The 21642-nt window shown below is 37.1% G+C and overlaps 1 long non-coding RNA gene across 1 annotated transcript in view; it reads right to left on the bottom strand.

Annotated features, from left to right (window-relative positions):
* Positions 1-869: 869 nt before the first annotated feature.
* Positions 870-21642, bottom strand: part of LOC122429355 — a 25983-nt gene continuing 5210 nt past the window's right edge. Inside the window, exons 2-3 of the long non-coding RNA XR_006265963.1 lie at positions 2753-2759; positions 870-930 (exon numbers count right to left, since the gene is read on the bottom strand). This is a non-coding gene — a long non-coding RNA (uncharacterized LOC122429355). The remainder of the gene's footprint in view (positions 931-2752; positions 2760-21642) is intronic.

Here is a 21642-nt window from a genome sequence, read left to right as displayed (position 1 = left end):
AGCTCACTGGGCCACTACTATTCCATTTAGACACTTTTTCTGGCGGGGGGTGGGGGAGGTGGGGAAGTCATCTTTCAGATGGCTATTGAAGTACTATTTTTACAATAAAAAGTGTAAGGATTGCAATAGCTTAAGTGGTTTCAGAACATTTGTTAAATCATTTTATGCATACAGGACCCTACTTAATACTAAATAAGAAAAGCATAGGTGCAGCCCATTTAGGCCCTCGGGGTCTGGACCGTGTGGTATGTTAGCAATGTTCAGCGAGCCAAGAAGCTGTCACCACCATGATTGCTGGTGCCAAGGAAGGCCCGAGCAGACTGCTCAGTGCTGGCACTTTGCTATTGCTGACAGAGATACTGATGATGACAAGGACACCACTGCTGTTGTTCTGGTCCGTGTCAGAACAAGAAATCAAGTCCGTTTCCTTGAAACAGCCTCTCAGTATCTTCTAGGAACCCAATACAAAGCACTCAGAGGGGATCAGAGACAGGCTCAAGGCTACAGCTAAGCGCTGTAGACACAATGCTTTACCGCCTACGCTTCTTTCTTTTCTAATAGTAAATAAACACAATGAGAATTTGAGAAGAGATTCACCCTTCTACCTAATTCTCCAAATTATAATTCCAATTCTATCACTAAATTATTTACATAGCAAATAAAAAAATCAGATAATCAGAGTTTAGGCAAGTATTCAGTACTTATAGCCAATAAAAGAAAAAAAAGCAAAGCATAATTAACTCAGTTCAGTCATTCAGTCGTGTCCGACTCTTTGCGACCCCATGAACCGCAGTACCAGGCCTCCCTGTCCATCACCAACTTCTGGAGTCTACCCAAACCCATGTCCATTGAGTTGGTGATGTCATACAACTATCTCATCCTCTGTTGTCCCCTTCTCCTCCTGCCCTCAGTCTTTCCCAGCATCAGGGTCTTTTCAAGTGAGTCAACTCTTTGCATCAGGTGGCCAAAGTATTGTTAAGGTCCTGGTCAAATCTGACCCAACCTGTTACACAAGAATTGACAATATCCTACCAAGGCAGGCATTTAGCATTAAGAATGTTATAAATGATTTTTTCGTAACCAGTCAGTTATAAAATGTATCACTGAATATAACTGACATTTTTAGTTTTAATACATACAGTTTGTATAGCATTATGAGGATATGTTTTGCAACTTGTCTTCTTAAGATTGTAGCACTCAGTCACTCAATCATGTCCGATTCTGCGACCTTATGAACTGTAGCCAGCCAGGTTCCTCTGTCCATGGGATTTTCCAGGCAAGAATACTGGAGTGTGTTGCCATTTCCTCCTCCAGTGGATCTTCCCTACCCAGGGATTGAACCCCCATCTCCTCTATTGGCAGGTGGATTACTTACCACTGTGCCACCTGGGAAATCCCTAAGATGGTAGATCAGATAGTATTTTTTCACCTTCATATTAACAACAAATCCTACAGGGAACACCAATCATGATATTGATAAGATTCTGAATTTTTTTTCAACAACAAAGAAATTTCTGTGCTTTTGCCATTACTTTGGGACCTCCTAATATGTACCAATGCCAGCAAATTTGTTTTTTTTTTAATGCCAGCAAATTTGGAAAACTGTGGTGTTGGAGAAGACTCTTGAGAGTCCCTTGGACTGCAAGGAGGTCCAACCTGTCCATCCTAAAGGAGATCAGTCCTGGGTGTTCATTGGAAGGACTGATGCTGAAGCTGAAACTCCAATACTTTGGCCACCTCATGTGAAGAGTTGACTCATTGGAAAAGACCGTGATGCTGGGAGGGATTGGGGGCAGGAGGAGAAGGGGATGACAGAGGATGGGATGGATGGATGGCATCACCGACTCGATGGGCATGAGTTTGAGTAAACTCCGGGAGTTGGTGATGGACAGGGAGGCCTGGCATGCTGCGATTCATGGGGTCGCAAAGAGTCGGACATGACTGAGCGACTGAACTGAACTGAATATGTACCAGGAAAATTTAAATATGTATATAATTATATATAAAATATGTATGTATGTACACTAAATAGAAGCTCTGCCTTCTGAGAAAGTATGAATTCTGGGTTACTGAGGGGAGTATTTGGCATACTGAGGGGGATAACTGGCAATATGGCATGCCCACAGTGCAATTTATTTTCTTTTATTAATTTTAAGGAGAGACTCTTGAATTAAAAAATGAAGGGACTTTCTGAATGGAATTATTTTTAACCCTGTGCCATTCATATGAATTTAATCACATTTTAATAATGATATAATGAAAACTTACTGTGTTCTGGAGGTTGAATATATTCAAACATGCAATTTGTTCTGGGAATAGTAGTCATGGAATGAAATGAGCAGCCTTTATCTTATCATGATTTGTTATTTACAATTAGTAAAAAGAAAAACTTTAAAATGAAAGATGATTTCTACTTTTTGGAGTTAAATATATGGTGCTGATTGTAAAGAATCTGACTGCTAATGAAGGAGATGTAAGTGAGGCAAGTTTGATCCATCGCTGGGAAAGATCCCTTGGAGGAAGACATGGCACCCACTCCAGTATTCTTGCCTGGAGAATCCCATGGACAGAGAAGCCTGGCAAGCTATGGTCTATAAGGTCACAAAGAGTCAGACATGACTGAAGTGACTTAACACACACACACATACATATTATATAGAATTCCAATAATAATGCTACAAACACATTTTTATTACTAATTCACTTTTTTCTTTGTTAAAAGAGAAAATTTGGAAATTTGGGGGAATTTAACTTGTTCTCTTTCTCTTTTCCTTCCTTCCTATCTTTCTTTCTTTTCCTTTAATTTTTATCATGTTGATCTTTTAAATTGTGTCACAAAGCTCATCTTTTGAGGAATTTCATCCTCTTTGAGGAGTTAATAATTTATCATCTTTGCATCATTACGCAAATTAACCAGAATACAACATCTTTCTCTGGGTAACCTTTGCAATTGTAAATGGTAAAATTGTTTTAGCAGCTTGCACAAATCATTAGTCAGGGAGATTTTAATTAAATATTAAGTGATAATTGCCATTCATAAGCAAATTTGGTGTGTGGGATGTAACGGATAAACAGAAAAATAGAAATATTGGTTTTGTTTATTTGGGTTTAGCTGTATTGAGGTCTTAATTGGTCACAGATCTTCAGAGGAGCTAGGACGTATAGAAAAAGGTAGTACATGTTGTAGCATAGCTTTTTTTTTTAATCTTACACCTAAACAACACTATTAGGAACATGCTTCTCTTCTTAATGTGAGCCTAGTGATGGTGAAAAGTGAAACATTGACAACTTTGGGGAAATAAGTCTCCCATCTGGAGAAGGGGTCCCAGACTGACAGTGACAAGGCTAAAATTTTCTATCTCACCTCTACCAGTCATCTCAGCCAAGCAGGAGCTGACAGCCTCTGAAATGCCTGCTCAGGATCCATGTCCCAAGACCGACTCAGCTCCTGGCCTCTCTGCAGAGACAACTAGCAGGGAGCTAATTACTGCCGGTCTGTAATGGAGACCACCTCATCCAGGAGTAGCTGAACTGAGGTCATTTCTTTGACAGCTATCCCATGTCCTGACTGTGAACAGCTATTAACCGGTGAGGACTTGCTCTGAGTAGTGTTCAGGTGGGGATTTACAGGAGAGACCCAGAAGTAAAGACTCCACAATGAATCCCTGGAGTCATGCAAGAGTCCACTAATCTTGCTGCAAGTCTGAAATGAGATCTTAAAAATCCCTGCAAATTCTTTTTCACTTTACCGGCTGTAGATTATACTCTCTGTCTGGTCTCCATTTGTCTCTGCATAAGCAGTTTTAGGCTTTATTTAAGTGTTGCATTTCCAAGTGTTCGTGACTCTGTGCAGGGCTCACCACACATCACTCATGCTTATTTTACAGGGTGAGCGAGTAATTAGCATCTTTCACAATTAGCCAGGATTTGCTCTGCTAATTTCATTCCCCGACGAAGGTGCTAACTTGGCGTGAAACTGTAATATGTTGGGTGATTTATTAATTCTCCACTGATGGGTGGAAATCACATGTCTGTGCCTTTACTGTTGAGAAAGTTAACAGCATCCATTTGTAAGAGATGGTATTTGAAAAGTGATGTTGGTGTGATTGAATGTGTGAATGTATAATGAAGTCAACCCAGATAGCCCCTTTCTGATTAAATTGTATTAAAATTATGTGGCAGTTCTTTGGAAAGAGACTCTTAAGAAAGAAATATGAACTTATCTTTTAAGAGTGGCTGTCAGTCATGGTGTCTGACACTGGGGGCTATAGCAGAAAAAGTCATACCTGTTTTTTAAGCAACAGATAGAAGAAACCATACTGATATGAAGATTGTTTGCCTAAACAAGCTGTAATATACAACTTTTAACAACACAGGGAGCAAACTCCTTTAATAAATCCCCCAATTAAGCAATTTGACACATATACTGTTAGATTTACTGTTATGGGTTTCCCTAATCTTATTTCCATTCTAAGCATAAACCTTTGATATGGTTGATAATTCAAAATTTTTTGACTATACTGAAAGCTAGGCTTCTGACAGAACTTCTCCTATTGTCTCTCCTCACTGACCCTGAGATTCCAAAAGAATATTCATTTTTTTTTAAACAAAGTTATTTTATCCAGGAGAAATCTGGAGGACATCATCTTGGTTCAGTTCAGTTCAGTTCAGTTGCTCAGTTGTGTCTGACTCTTTGAGACCTCATGTGACCCTCTTTGCAGCAAGCCAGGCTTCCCTGTCCATCACCAACTCCCAGAGCTTGCTCAAACTCATGTCCATGGAGTTGGTGATATCATCCAACTATCTCAGTCTCTGTTGTCCCATTTTCCTCCTGCCTTCAAGCTTTCCCAATATCAGGGTCTTTTTTCAATGAGTCAATTCTTTGCATCATGTGGCCAAAGTATTGGAGCTTCAGCTTCAGCAGTCCTTTCAATGAATATTCAAAGTTGATCTCGTTTAGGATGGACTGGTTGGATCTCCTTGCTGTCCAAGGGACTCTCAAAAGTCTTCTTAAACACGACAGTTCAAAAGCATCAATTCTTCAGTGCTCGGCTTTGTAGTTCATCTCTTACATCCTTACATGACTACTGGAAAAACCACAGCCTAGACTAGAAAGACCTTCGTTGGCAATTTCTCTGATTTTTAATATGCTATCTAGGTTTGTCATAGCTTTTCTTCCAAAGAACAAGCATCATTTAGTTTCATGACTGCAGTCACAATCTGCTATGATTTTGGAGTCCAAGCAAATAAAGTCTTTCACTGTATCCATTGTTTTCCCCATCTATTGCCATGAAGTGATGGAACCAGATGCCATGACCTTAGTTTTTTGAATGTTGAATTTTAAGCCAGCTTTTTCACTCTCCTCTTTCACTTTCATCAAGAGGCTCTTTAGTTCCTCTTCTCTTTCTGCCATAAGTGTAGTATCATTTGCATATCTGAGGTTATTGATATTTCTCCCGGCAATCTTGATTCCAGCTTGTGCTTCATCTAGCCTGGCATTTTGCATGATGTACTCTGCATATAAGTTAAATAAGCAGGGTGACAATATATAGCCTTGACGAACTTCTTTCCCGATTTAGAACCAGTCTGTTGTTTCATGTTCAGTTCTAACTGTTGCTTCTTGACATGCAAACAGATTTCTCAGGAGACAGGTAAGGTGACCAGGTCAATGAAGGGGAAACTGACATTATATGCCATTTGGTGAGAGGCTTTAAGAAGAACATTTTGTGCAGTATTCTTGCTCCAGAGAATAGAGAATAGAGAATCAAATGTCAGATACTCATTGGAAAGAAATAGCAGAACTCAAGGAATATACTGCAAAATAACTTTTCCTAAATAATTTTGACATAATCTTTAACAGGATTAATGTCTGGAAAGAAAAAGAACGGCTTAGGAATGGTGTCAGATTAAAGGAGACTGAGAGATATGAAAACTAACATGGGTGATTTCCTATTAGATCCTTGTTGGAGCACATTGCAAAAGAATATGTTATTGAGACAATTCGATAGCCCTTGAATATGGATTTTACATTAGACAATAGTATTGCATCAATTTTAAATTTAACTTTATAAGTTTACTGTGACTATGTAAGAAAATGTTTGTTTTATGAAACTATACAGTGAAAAATTTAGTGGTAAATGGTCATTAGATCTAAAACTTACTCTCAAGTGATTTAGTAAACAAACAAATAAATAAAATACATGTATGTCTATGCACTGTGTATCTATTAAGAGAAAGTGAAAGGGAGGAAAAGCAAACACAGGGAATTATAGCCACCATCCTGTAACGATCTCTAATGGAATATAACCCACAAAAACACTGGATCACTATGCTGTACATCTGAAACTAACACAATATTTTTAGTATTAGTGTCAAGTATACTTCAATAATAAATTATAAAAAGCATGAATGGCAAGTTGATTTTTTGAAACTTTACATGTTGACAAATGACTTTTATTTTAACATCATTCTCTATTTGCATCTTAGGTGGGTAGACAAGTCTTACTAAGAAATTATTTCCAATCTTTTCCAATATCCCTTCAAGTCCTAAGAACATGGAACAACCACCCAAGTGCCCTTCAACTGATGATCAGATTAAAAACTGGACTCTCTCTATATATGTATATATACATATATATATACATATGCATAAATATATAATGGAATATTCAGTTCAGTTCAGTTCAGTTGCTCAGAGTGTCCGACTCTTTGCGACCCCATGAATCGCAGCATGCCAGGCCTCCCTGTCCATCACCAACTCCCGGAGTTTACTCAAACTCATGCCCATCGAGTCGGTGATGCCATCCAGCCATCTCATCCTCTGTCGTCCCCTTCTCCTCCTGCCCCCAATCCCTCCCAGCATCAGGGTCTTTCCAACGAGTCAACTCTCAATATTACTTCACCATAGAAAATAATGAAGTTCTGCCATTTGCAGCAATGTGGATACACTTAGAGTATATGTTGCTTATTGAAATAAGCAGACAGAGAAAGACATGTACTGTATAATATCACTCATATGTGGGATAAAAAAAACACGCAAATGAATGTATATGCAAAACAGAAACAGACTCACAGATCTAGAGAACATTCTTGTGATACCGAAGGAAAGAGGGCAGTGATAAAAGACAAATGAGGAGTATGGGATTAACAAACTACCATACACACATTTAAGGAATGTTCTGTCTGAAATTTTGTAATAGGTAAAAAAGAAATTTCTAAACAAATATCAATGGTTGCTATTCCAAACTAAGCCCACATAATGCATACAATCACAGTAGTTTCTCAATATGATATTGATCACAGTATGCCATTAAACATCTGAGAATGTTATTTAATCATAATAATATATACACTGGAGAGTGAGATTTAAAAAATAAGATAAGACTTTTCTGGGAGGATAATAAGAGGTAAAAGTTTGGGATCATGAAATGATTTTTTGAGTATAAGTCCTCATCCATTACAGAAACTAATAAATAACATTTAAAACTAAATAAAAAATGATAATATAAACACATTATATAGAATATAGCAGTAGTAATAAATCTAACAGTCCAAGGCACCAAGGAATGGAATTTAGGGCTGGGAAAGGGTGGAGCAGAGGCTGCTAATTTTTATCAAAAATCTAAATTACTATTTGATCTTTTAAGTACATGTACATCTTGCTGGGAAAGATTGAAGGCACAGGAGAAGGGAATGAGGATGAGGTGGTTGGATGGTATCACCAATTCAATGGACATGAGTTTGAGCAAACTCCAGGAGATGGTGAAGGACAGGAAGGCATACTACAGTCCATGGCATTGCAGAGTTGCAAAGAGTTGGACCCAACTTAGTGACTGAATAACAACAACAGTAATATCTATCACTTGGGTAAAAACAAATTTAAAATTAAGCCCACTAAATATAAAAGTTAAAACAAAAATATAAAAAAGAATTCAGGAGTTGTTATGTACAAAGCCCAGTAAAAGGAAATTTGTATGTATTGTCTCATCCAAAAGTCAAAGCAAGGTATGAACATTTACTTTCTTTTCATATTCTCTACATAGTTCCTATGAGAAAGGAGAATCCTCATAGCTTAATAACTCACCAGGATCATACAATATGACTGAAAGGAACACTCAAAATTATGTCTGTCAGATTTCCAAACCGACTTCTAATAAGTACAAAATGCTGTTTTAACCATCTCATTGATTCACTTAATAAATATATACTTGGACACTTACTATGCTCTGGGCTCTGAGCTAATGTACAGTTAGCTGAGGAATTAAATAAATTTTGAAAACATCATGTAGTTACAATTCGCTATGTTCTAAGAAGAAAGAACCACAATCCCACACCTAGACATTATTTTTGGGTGGAATAGAATCCTTCCTTCCTATCCCAGAGAATTCTTTGACAAAAGATGCAGGTTGCCACAGAATTCTTCTTACTGCCCATAAATATATTATCCAGCAATATGGAAGAATGAACATAATGTAAGTGAAAACTTTGACCAGTAAGAAATGAGTATTGATGGATAAATTTATTTCTCTTTCTTTTCTTAAAGCACAGCCCTGAAACATATTTAGTAGTTAGTATGGCTGCTCAAAGACTGGCCCCATGAGATAGAGAAGTGTCTACATAGCAATGTCTCAGCCAGTAATGACTGTTTACATTGCCTCTAAGGATCCAGAACAAACAGTTTATAAATAACCAAGTTTTAGTAATATGTGGAGGAAGAAAATTTAATAAAGGAGTTAACAATGTTAGTATTGGGAACCAGGTGACAGATGCACCAAAAAAGGAAGTAAGTGAAAGTTAAGGAAGTGAGCTCCTCATCTGGATAAAATTTAAAGATTCTCTTAATGAGAGGCTTCCCTGGTAGCTCAGCTGGTAAAGAATCCACTTGCAATGCAGGAGACCCCAGTTCTATTCCTGGGTGGGGAAGATCCCCTGGAGAAGGGACAGGCTACCCACTCCAGTGTTCTTGGGCTTCCGTGGTGGCTCAGACAGTAAAGAATCTGCCTGCAATGCAGGAGACCTGGGTTTGATCCCTGGGTTGGGAAGATCCCCTGGAGTAGGGAATGGCAACCTACTCCAGCACTCTCTCCTGGAGAAATCCATGGACAGAGGAGCCTGGCAGGCTACAGTCCATGGAGTTGCAGAGAGTTGGACATGACTGAGTGACATTCACTTCATAATGAGAAAGACAAAGAAGAGGTAGACGAAAATAAGATGAAGGGAGAGTTTTTAGAAAACAAGAGTAATTTAAATGGTTTCATAGAATAAAGGAAGAAATCAGAATAGAGAGGAATGGAAAACGATTGTTGACATGTCAGAGAAAAACCAGGGGATGGACTTTTCCTAGAGATCAGCCTCAGGCAGGGGAAGCCCCTCACTGCCCGAGACACTAAGGAAGCCAGTACTAAGAAGGCAGAGATAGACACAAAGAAGTACAGTTGGCATAGCTCATGCTTGGTAGACATTTTATTTTTTCTTTGGGTTAGTGAAGAAAGATGCTGAACCAGATTTGAAGATGGCTGGAGGGTAGTCCCCAGGTGGCCCAGAGTTAAAGGATCCGCCTGCCAATGAAGGAGCCGCAGGACACAGAGTTTCCATCTCTGGGTGGGGAAGATCCCCTGAAGGAGGAAATGGCAACCCACTTCAGTATTCTTGCCAGATTGAGCACTGATGCACAGAGGATAATCAGGGACCATCCATTTTCTTTAACAGCATGCAGCAACAGGGTATGGAAGAGTAGAGACTGAATCTATCTAAGGTTAGAGTATTTCAGGGTGGGTTGGGCACAGGAATTGAAAATGCTGGCAGGAAAGTGGTTGAAATTTATCATCAAAGGTAATAAGATTCTGCTGGAAATAAACTGGGATCGACTTTTTTGTTTTTGGTGTAGTTCTCCTTTGCTGAAAGAGGCAATCTAGGTCCATTATAAATGCAGATATAGTCATCATTGTTTGACATGATGCCTAGAAGTTATATGTAATTATGAAATAGAGATAATACAGTGAAAATCAGAACTATTGAGCCAAATGTGCTGACCATTGCCTTTTTCTATCAAATATGAACAATTCTGAAGCAAGATGTAGTAAGAATCATGTAGGACTTTTTTTTATTATTGCAAACATTTTTTATATTATTTTTACATGTATAAATGAATAATTTTTTTCCTTCCGATCTTTCTGTGGTGAGAGAGTATGTACGTGGTGTGTAAGCTTGTGTGCATACACATCCATGTGCAGGTACCATGATTGTGATCTGAGGGCTGGTTATGGCTTATTCATGAGTCACCGATTCCTACTTTGCTGCCACTGCCAGCCTTCCCTGTGACACCAGACGGAGCTCGGCTTCATCTCTGCCTGACCTATTGTGGCTGAGACACAAGAGGAGTTTCTCATTAAACATGCTCCACAGCTGGAATCTGTGTGCAGTTTCAGCCAAGGGACTCTAATCTTTCAGACTGGACTCTAGAAGACTGTCTATTCAGTTTTGCATGCTGCTTAATCAATTGCTGTTTTGGACATAAAAGACATCTGTCTTTGGAAACAAAATGAAATTATTTCTTCTTTGGTAATTTGTTTGAATCCAATTTTTTTCCCCTGTTAATTATATATGTATACATATATATAATCGAGAAAGAGAGGCTTAAATGACTTTTATTACATGCATTATAGAAAAAATATGTGTTTTAATCTTTTTGAAATAATGAAAAAATTTAGTAACATCTCTTTCTCTAAAACACAAATGATTAAAAAGGAGAAAATTATAGTGTTGAGATTTATCAGCTTTTTTTCAAGATGAAGAATTATAAAAACTCATAATTCTTAGCTTATATGCTCTTTTTAGTAAAACTGCTTAGGTTTTATGAGACTTTATCTGCAATAATAAAAATAATATTCATAGACTGTACAAACAAGAAAGCTGTTTTCCTTACATTCTACACATTTCATATTCAAAATAATTTCTGCTTTGCATTTAATGTATTGAAGAAATTGCAGGGAATTTGATATCTATATGTATAAAATTTCTGTCAATAAATTAATAGATCAGGAAGAATATTTTTAATGCACTGTATGGCTTGATTTTCTTGTCTAGAAAAATAAAATCCAAACAGAGTGAGACGAATCCTTAACTTTGTTTCAGTTCTGATTTCTCTTTCCAATTGTTCCACTGACTTGAATATATCATTTAATACATTCAAACTTCAGTTGCTTCATCTGAAAAACTGACAAAGTACTTTCTCCTGAAATACAGTGGTTCCATTCTTGTAAAAGAAAATGACCACTTTCATATAAATTCAAAGTTCTCTTCTCAGTTATCATCTTAATGACATCTTTTACAAGTTTTGTACATTTCATCCTTCCTGAAACTCCTTGCCAGGGCTGTTTCTCGTGTATACAGTGCTGCTTTGAAACTTAATGGCATTTGCATCTATTACTGCTCTTTTCAGGTCCTTTCCCCCTTTTAATAACTCCTATTCCTTCCTCAGCCCTACTTCTGAGTGTCCCCATGACACTGCCCTGGATACAGGTGATCAGCTCATTATGGCATCCTCTTTTGTTTCTTTTTTTCTTTGTATTTACTTTCCTCATTCTGTTGTTAGGAATAATGCTTTAGGATAATATTTCAGGACATAGAAGATTTCCCAGTGGAAAATAACAGAATACAATAAATTAATTGGTCTCTCAAGGTGGAAGGAAATAGGTGATTTAGATTTTTAAGGCGATTTCAATAGTTTCCTAAATATTCTAAACTGAGCCAGAAGCACCAGTAAGTTGTTCATTCACTCTTACACCTTTTTATTCTTTGCTCACTAGAGTGGATATTAGAAAGAAAAAAAATTGATTTCTTTTCCTAGAGTAATTGGAAGACAAAAGCCAGGTTGGACTGAGAGAAATAAAGAGAATCGATACCAATCACTTTCTCGGTTTTTCATTCTCCAACCACGAAGATTGCAGTTAAGTTACTTGTATTCTTCAATGCAGCACGTCTTTTTTTCAAACAGTAACTTAAATCAACATGTATACAGTCAATATGTGTACTTAAAACTTTAAAAAGAGATGCAGTTTTGATTACACAATTACTAATTCTGTCACTGACTACAGCGGTTATATTTCCTAACTTCTGGAATAAGGCACATATATCTAAGAAAATCTTGTTTCAATAAGAATGGTTTGCTTTCTTAATCCTGAATATTTCATTTTTATTTCTAATGCCTTTTTTCATAGCTTCATTAGCTCTTTTATAGATGACTTCCGAATTTTATTTCCATCTGCAACTTCATGACTGATATACACACCCTATTACAAAACTATTCAAGGACTTGACTAGCTCACATTTTCAATGTGAGGCTATACGAATTTGAATAATTTATTTAAAGATGGTATCATCACATCCACTCCAAAGAAGGTTCTCCTTCAGATTTTCTACAGTCATGTACTTCAGCTCAACACTTATTCAGTCCCTCATGCTGAGAAACATGGAGCTAACTTTGATTCTTTCTTTTCCTTCAACTCTTTTTACCTAGTCTGATCTCAAATCATGACATATTTTTCCTCACAGTATCCCAGGGAAAACAGATCGGGAACTTGAGGAGAATGGTTACAAGTCCATACGTTAAGAGGAAAATAAAGAGAAATAACTGGGTGTTCAGCTCATAGCATTCTAAAGATCACAGAATGTCCTTGAAAGAGGTCAAGGGACCATGGGACCTAGTCAGTGAAGAAGAGTAAAGACAAAAGTAAGGAATTGGGGTAATGTAACGTCATGCAAGTTTAGAGAGGAAACTAAACAATATTTGGAATTTTCTAAGATCAACCTATCTATTATGTAGAAAAGATTGAAGAAAGGAGAGTTTGCAGTGATCAGATGTGTGTTTAGAAAGACAATGAATAGAATGGTTTTGCACTTTTGTTGATGCAAATTACAGTAATAGGTTTTCTAATGTTACAACATCTTTACATTTCTAGATTTATTAAATCACTGTTTTCTTAATTGCATAGCATCTAAATCTCTTTATAATATTTGACCCTCTTACCCTTTTCTAACACCTTTCTCTTACACCTTTCCTGGTGGTTCAGATGGTAAAGAATCTGCCTGCAATGCAGGAGGCCTGGGTTTGATCCCTGGGTTGGGCAGATCCCTTGGAGAAAGGCATGGCAACCCACACCAGTATTCTTGCCTGGATAACCCCATGGATGGAGGAGCCTAGCATGTTACAGTCCATGGGGTTGCAAAGAGTTGAACATGAAGGACTAACACAACTTTCACTTTTCTTTTAATTTGCTCTAAAATTTGTATAAAACATTTGCTTGAAGTTTTCATAGAATTTAGCTATGTTTTTCATTGATCTAAATAGAGGTAAGGTGGGTAATTCATTGAGATACCTTGAAGCTGCTTTTGTGGCCTATGCTTACCAAAGTAAAGAAGTAAAAGTTAAGTCTACGCTGGTAATAGTGGAAGACAATACCACTACATAGCTGTTATGTTGTTTAATAACTGGTGTTATACTGAAGAATTGATGCCTTCAAATTGTAGTGTTGGAGAAGACTCTTGAGAGTCCCTTGGACTGCAAGGAGATCAAACCAGCCAATCCTAAAGGTAATCAACCCTGAATATTCATTGGAAGGACTGATGGTGAAGCTGAAGCTCCAATACTTTGGCCACCTGATGTGAAGAACTGACTCATTGGAAAAGACCCTGATGCTGGGAAAGATTGAAGGCAGGAGGAGAAGGGGATGACAGAGGACAAGAAGGATGGCATCACCAACTCCATGAACATGAGTTTGCGCAAGCTCTGGGAGATGATGAAAGTTAGGGAAGCCTGGCATGCTGCAGTCCATGGGGTCGCAATGAGTTGGACACAACTGAGTGACTGATCAATAAAAACAATGATATCCTCAGCTAGTGCTCATCCTCTTAGTAGGCTTGGACAAGATTTATTCGAGCTCTAAGGAATGCCTAAAATAATGACTTCCCAAGAGTACAGTCGGGTACTGTTAGTAGTTTGGGGTTCAGCAAAATAATCTGCAATGTTGTCCCTTTCCCAAGATACACGAGGTTATAAGAATGCCCCTGAAAAGTGTGCCAGTCCATGACAGAGTACGCACATATCCAGGATGCTCCAAAACCCTGCTGAAACCCAGGTCTCCCTGCACCTTCCTTCACTGGTCTACTTCTAATGGTTGTCACTGAGATGAGAGTGAAGTCAAAGGCAAGGCAAATTCAATTTATCTTTCATAATATTATTTTTTTCTCTTCTAGGAAAAAGTCCTTGCAGCAGTTTGCTAGAAGCAAAGTCACATTCAGCACAGGGACCAGTATCTAAAGCTGACTCAATCCAGGTGTCCATGGAAACTCATATCTCAGGATTTTCAGAGATTAAAATGCTTTATGTCAGAGTTATTTCAGACTTAAGCTCAGGAATGTCTTACTTAAAGTTATATACAGCTTAGAATTGAAAGAACTACCAAAAGTCATTCAGTTTAACGCTGTTTTGTGGATAGGAAGACTTAGAACCAGAACAGCTAAATGAAATGCCCCTGTCAATGGCTACAACACAGTTTTGAGAAAGGAGAATTTCTTACAGTCCAGTTCCAAACTTAACCAAGTTTATTTTTTCTTTCTTTTCTGCTTCATATTTCTTCTGTGTAGAAGAGTTGAGAGACCACAGAAAATTACTTTAGAGAAACCCTAAATCTTTTGCCATCTTTTTTCTTATAAATGTATGAGACCACACAGTCAGCACCTGAACTTTCTAGTTCTCCCTTTTATATTTTCTGTGACTTCTTACACTAGAGGCTGTGTTATTTCTCTGAGTTTATACTTCAGTCTGATTAGGTGTCAATGTGATTTTGAAGTTATGGTGAGCCTGCCTCTTCAGAGAGCTAACAAAGAAGTTACTGACTTGTACGAAGAATAATGCACAAGGTAAAAGATAATGAAAACTTCTATAAAGGTTGCACCCCTAAATTTTCCTGAAATAGAACATTTTTTAAATGGAAAGACTTTTAAAGTTGCTAAAATGCATAACTTATGTCTACTGTAGTACAATGTGATAGATGTATGAGCACAGTGAAGCCTCTGATGAAGATTGTGGATGACTGCTCCCACGGCACTCATTCTCGTTCTTTACCAAGTCCAACCCAAGGGAGGTGAGTTGCCCTCCAGCCTTCCCTGAAGTAAATCAGTTATGTGTACAAAGCCCCACTGCTCCATGGCAGCTTGGCTTCTTTCTGTCTTGAGTAATATTGATAGCTATCAACAATCCAGAAGGAAGAGGGAGGGTAAGAAGTGACAAAGGAAGGAAGCTTAAACTAGTGGAAGAAAGAAACTCTCATAAGGTAACCTTGGCTAAATCAGTTATTAGCAGTTAGAGGATTCGCATCCGTGGAAACACTTTGAACTTCTTAAAATGTTGCAACAGCCAGTTAGTGGCAGGCAGTGAGGATATGAGTTAATACCTCTTACTGAACGTACAGATCAGTAGGACATTAGGTAACATGCAAAGCTCCAAAATATCCCTGACTAATATAGTAATACACAGCATTAACATAAAAACACACATATGTATTATACATAATATATATATGTAATTTCAGGGAAATCATTGACAATAAGCCGATAAGCAAAATTTGTTTCTGAGATGGATATAGTTTAGAGACAGCTACTCTCAGTTTTCCTTAATTTTACTCTGTATGTCAAATCATGTCTGGAAGAAACTTAAGAAGGAAAAATTAGCTTTGCTAACTGAATGAGGGTTAATTATCCCTAGATAGAGACATACTTTTGGTTGTGATAATTACATTAGACTGTATGAGTAGATAAAAGTGAATCCAAACAGGGGAGGTGTTTCATCACTAGTCACACACTACCTGGAATCTTGCATTTGATTCTAGAAAAGAAAATGGAATACTATGGAAATCCCCAGGCAGTTTCTAAGCAGTAGTCCATGAATGGTATGAGGATGTGAAACCATATTGTATGAAAAAGAAAATGGAAGGTTTAGCAAAAGAAATGCAAAATATAAGGAGAGACTTTGGAGATGTCTTCAGATATTTAAAAGTTGGACATGAGAAGGTGATTAAACTTGTTAAATAAAATCTCAAATTATAGAGCCGAGATATGAATACTTCAGGGGAAGTGAAGACTGATCATGGGGAAGATGATTCTTAGATCTCTTAGATCAGCTATCTAAAAGTGGAACCAGTCAATCCTGGAAGTTGAAATTTTACTGTTATTGAGGTTATTCAAGAACAAGTTGAATAGTTACAAGGGTAACTATTTGGTGGGAACGTGTTTGAAAGAATTCAAGCATCAAAAGCAGGATGGACTCAAAACAGGGACTGATATCTTTTCATCTTAAATACTGGTTGCAAATAAATGAGCATGAAACCCGACTATTACTCCCACAAAGAACTATTTGTGTCTGATTAGTCCATTTGTATGCCAAAGTGGAAAGAACATGAAGGATACATTTTGTACAATCATTGAACTAAACCTACTGGAACACTTGGATCTCTAAAATGAAATCTACAGTTAGTATTAGAGCATTTAGTTGTGAGTAAATTTAAATATTATTTACTCTTCTTTTTTATTAGAGTATACTGTTTTACAACGTTGTATTATTTTCTATTATATAATGAAGTGAATCAGCTGTGTGTATACATATATCCCTTTCCTCTTGGACTTCCTTCCCACACTCCTCCCCATCCAACCTACTTAGGTCATCACAGAGCACTGAGCTGAGCTCCCTACTTGATCTTCTTTCTGAGCTCATGCGTGTGTGTGTTAGAAACAGTTAATTAATAATGATTTTCTAGTGCCTGATTTACAACATGCTTTACTGAGTATTAGGGGTATACCAAGGATGTAGAGAGTTTTTAACCTGTTTACCTTATTTCTCTTTTCATTTTTATTTTCCTTTCTCTGCATATTTAGATACTCCAAGCATCTTGATTTTTAACTTCACACTACATATAGATTTTAGTCCAAGTTTTGTCATTTATCAGCTGAATAATCTTGGTAAAATCCCTAATGTCTTTAAGTTTTAGTCTATTTTTGTGAAGGATAATAATAGAACCAACTTCACAGTGGGAGCTCAGTGAGATATGGACATATTTCTTAGCATATAATAAGTCTTCATCCATTCATTGCTATTAATAGCTATTATAGTATTGTTCAAACTCACTGTCACATCTACTCCTATAATCTCTTATTAAACCTTTCTTATTCTGGGTTCATTAGAGTCTCCAACAAACCACTACTGTTCACCTCATTGTCATCACCCCTCTCTTCAGTGGTTATTCTATCTTGTTATGGAAAAAGATGAGCTTTCCACTTCGGTTTAAACCTCTACACATTCATGCCTCTACTTTCAACTTTTGCCTTTACATGGGGAGATGGACAAATTTATTTTATAATGTCATAGAGTTCTGGGTGTGTTAGTAGCTCAGTCATGTGCAACCCTTTGTGACTCCATGGACAGTAGCCAGCCGGGCTCCTCTGGCTGTCCGAGCAAGAATACTGGAGTGGGTAGCCATTCCCTTCTCCAGGGGATCTTCTCTACTCAGGAATTGGGCCTGGGTTTCTTTACCATCTGAGCCATCAAGGAGGTTGGTAAAATAGCTTATTTAGTCAACCATCTCATTTTAGAGATGAGTAACCTGGGATAACAAAGACAGGTCTGACCATTTTCAGATAACAGAGCAATTAGTTAATAGGAGCAAGTTAATAACAGGGTAAAGAGCTCCTCTGATTTGATCCAAACAGTTGTGAGTGAATTGAGACTAGGGGAAAAAAAATGAAGAAGGTCAGAATTTGATCTATAGCACTTGGTGGCATACAGGCCAATGTTTTGAGCATCAAAAAAGGAATAAATAAAGAAATAAAATAACATATTTTTACATGTTATTCTGTCCTAAGCACTAAGATAGTTTCTTTACATATAGCACATTATTTAATCCTCTACAACAAAACCAAAACATAGAAACAAACTCTCTTCACTTCTTGAGTCAAAGAAGCTCAAAAAATTATATTTGGCTAATTTAAATACACTAATAAATAGTAGTGCTACAATTTTAACCTATGGTTTTACGAATGTAAAATTTGTGTTCTTTGGCTGCTTTTATGGCAACGCTCACTCTTCCCAATCTCAGCTATTATATAATCCTAGTCCTCTAAGGCAAATAAGTCCACTTCTCCTAGGGATGTTCAAGAGACTTACAGTGTATTTGTCTTTGGGAGAAGAGATAGGTATAGAAATTAACTAGGTAGGTTGTCACTTTGTGTGGTTTCCTGGGCACTAGGGAGTGTAATTTAAACAACTCTTCATCAGGGTGCTTACCCGCAACTTTATTTTATAAGAAGTTGGATCTCACTAAGAGAGATGGGGCAAAATTCCCCAAGTTCCAGGAACATAAAGAATAATTTAATGTCAGAGAGGGAAAAAGTGTGGGCGAAATGATTTTTTCTATGAATATTAAGAATTTTAGAACCTTAGATTTTTCTCTGGTAACTTCAGATAACAGGAAACATTGGAGTGGCATATTCAGTCTGTATGTTATTTCTGCTTAATGCACTATCCTTTCAAAGAACAAACATTTACAAATCATCATTCAACTTTAAAAAAAAAAAATCTCTGGTTTGTGGTGTTGGTGAGTTTCTGTGTTATAAATACTCCTACATTACCAATTTCAGGGTACCAACATGAATTTGCAGACTGCGGAGTTGAGATATACACATTATCTTTGGTGAACCCAGTGCAAGTCTTTAGGTGCATGTGACATGGATATATGGATATTTAATATAGGTACCTGAATATTTTATGTGTATGCATAGAGAAAAAAGGTCTGGAAAAATATGCAAATACTATTTTATCAGTTTGCTCTGGAAAGAAGAGTGTGTTTAAGATAGGTCTGACAAAAGAAGACTTTCTCACTTTGTATATTTTTGTATCTTTCTAAAAACGTTTTATTAGCATGTATACATAAAAAGTACATGCACAATAAAATTGTAGTTCAGTTTTCATAAACTGAAGACTTCTATATAGCCACTTATCCAGATCCAGAAACAACGTTATCAACACTATTCATATCTCTACCAGTCATTTAGTCCTCAACATCCCATTCTGGTTTCTAACAGAATAGATAACTTTGCCTGCTTTTGTAATTTGCATAAATGCTGCTGTTGCTGCTGCTAAGTTGCTTTAGTTGTGTCTGACTCTGTGCGACCCTATGGACAGCAGCCCACCAGGCTCCTCTGTCCATAGGATTCTCCAGGCAAGAATACTGGAGTGGGCTGCCATTTCCTGGTATAACATAAATTATGCTAGTTACTTAACCCAAATATTCAATGACATAAACATTAATTTTAATTAATGATGATGAAGAATCATTATTGATAATGATAAAATAAACTTTTTCATTTATGGTAAATTCTTTTGTATCTAAATTCTTTTCTATAACATTTTTGTGAAATTCATCATTAAACATATCAAGAATTCCCTGGCTGTTCAGTGATTAGGACTGGAAGCATTCACTGCCCCAGGCCTAGGATCGATCCCTGATTGGGGAACTGAGATCTTACAAACCTCGTGGTGCAGTCAAGAAAACCAAAAAAACAAACAAAAAGACAAACATCATCAGACTTCTCAAAATAGACAATAACAATCAATAATGTTATGTGTAGTTGAAGGCCATTCATTCTTACTGCTGTATAGGATTTTATTGTGTGAATATAATTCAATTTATTAATCATTCCACTGTTGACAGCCTCAAGTTATTTCATAAATGGAGATTGGCTACACCTACTTCTATTAATCTGCTTCCCATTTTTCTCACTACTCCCTTGGACAGCTTGAATTTAAGGTAGCCCCTGAACTCTTTGTATTCTTTGGGATAAAGGCTATTTCTCTCAGAGTCCTTGATAAGTTTGGTATGTCACCTCTTCAGAGACATTATGTAAGAAAATTTTAATCCTGGGTCCAGAAACATCAACAGATTTCAAGGTGTATTAGTACTCAAATGGATTGGGAAAAGGTATCTTGAAAAACAACAACAACAACAACAGAACAGAGATGCTGCTCTATTTCCTAAGAAGGGTTCAAGAGGGAATGACATCTAAGGAAAAAGGTAATTTTGACTTTGGTCAAGTGAAGGATGAATAGGCTGTAATTCTTGTGGCTATCTATTTAGATGAATTTTATATCTAAGTGCTTTGTATTTAGGTTTAAGTTAGAATGTACCCATGTCACTGGGGTTTCCTTCATTGCTCAGTGGTAATGCCACGTACAGAGGGGCCTGGTGGGCTACAGTCCGTGGGCTTGCAAATGGAGCAGACAAGATTTAGCGACTAACAACAGCAGCAACCGTGTCGCTAAGGAGGATTGGCTTGGTGATTTTAATGTGCCAACCAGTATGATGGGCTGTTTTTAAGAATTTATGGTAAGGCTAGGGCAAGTAGCTGTGGAAATACATTGATTACAGACTATTGTTCAACTGTATTACCTGGGGCCTGAATCAGAACTGCTCCAGACCAATGCACAAGAAACGGTATAGGCAAGAAAGTGCAAGAGTGAGTGAGAGAGGGAGAAATTCTAATTTCTTCCCTACAGGACAAATGGCAGGTTCAGTCCCCTAGAGCTCCAGGAAGACTTGTAGGAGATGGCTATGCCTGGTGATGTACTTTCTGAGCAAGTACAAGCAGCAGAGATGTGAAGAGGAAAACGGACAGCCTTACCTGGAAGGAAAAATAGGAGAATTCTGATTTCATGGGTAAGTCTCATATCATTCCAAGAGTCCTACATACTTCTGTGGAGTCTTGGCTGTGACTATGAGCTAGTGATATTCAGGAATTAACAGTACTATGTCCACAAATATACCTGTAATCTGGAAAAGTACTAATGATTTCTATTGAATCCATACTTCACTTATAATGAAACTGAGTCTGTGAAAAAGTTGGAAATCCAAAGAAGTAGGTATGGCAGTTCTTGAAATCCCAATGAGAATACATATAATAATAAGAAAAAATAATAATGTTTTGATTGTGTCATCATGATTTCACAACTTTTGTCTAGAGAGGAAATTCTAATATCCTTTTATAGATTTAGCCACAGTTTGCAAGTGATACTGGGATATAAGACTTCTTTCTAATGATCTCATGCTGGTAGTATTGGAACCTAGTGTTGAGGCATAGAATTACTTTAGAAGAGATTCTGAAACAACAGGTCTACAACAATGCTTTTTCTATCAAAATGGATGAAATTTTTTGGTCGAATAGAAGATATATTCTAGAGATGTCACTCTTCCTTCTACAATTCTCCTTGTCCCAACCCAAATATAGGAAGTGTGATGTATCTGACAAATATCTATACCAGATCCTTGCAGAGTCAATTTTTCAAAATTTAGTATAAATGTATAGCCTAACATACTTATTAGGAGTTTCCCAAATAGAGATATTTTATAAAGCAAAGATATATGCATAAATAATACTTATTTTATTATGATTATAGCCTTATGATGAATATTGCAGGGAGTTTATTATTCAGTGATCACTTAATAGAAAAAAATGGAGGAATAGTAAAATTATTTAAACATTTTTTCTATCACAAAGAGGTTTGTGGTTTTGTGTCAGAGAAAAACACCTAGGGAAATA

This window comes from Cervus canadensis, chromosome 28, assembly GCF_019320065.1.
Source record: "Cervus canadensis isolate Bull #8, Minnesota chromosome 28, ASM1932006v1, whole genome shotgun sequence".
Classification (NCBI taxonomy): domain Eukaryota; kingdom Metazoa; phylum Chordata; class Mammalia; order Artiodactyla; family Cervidae; genus Cervus; species Cervus canadensis.
The sequence above is the reverse complement of the archived record's forward strand: the minus strand, read 5'-3'. Positions and strand labels throughout refer to the sequence as shown.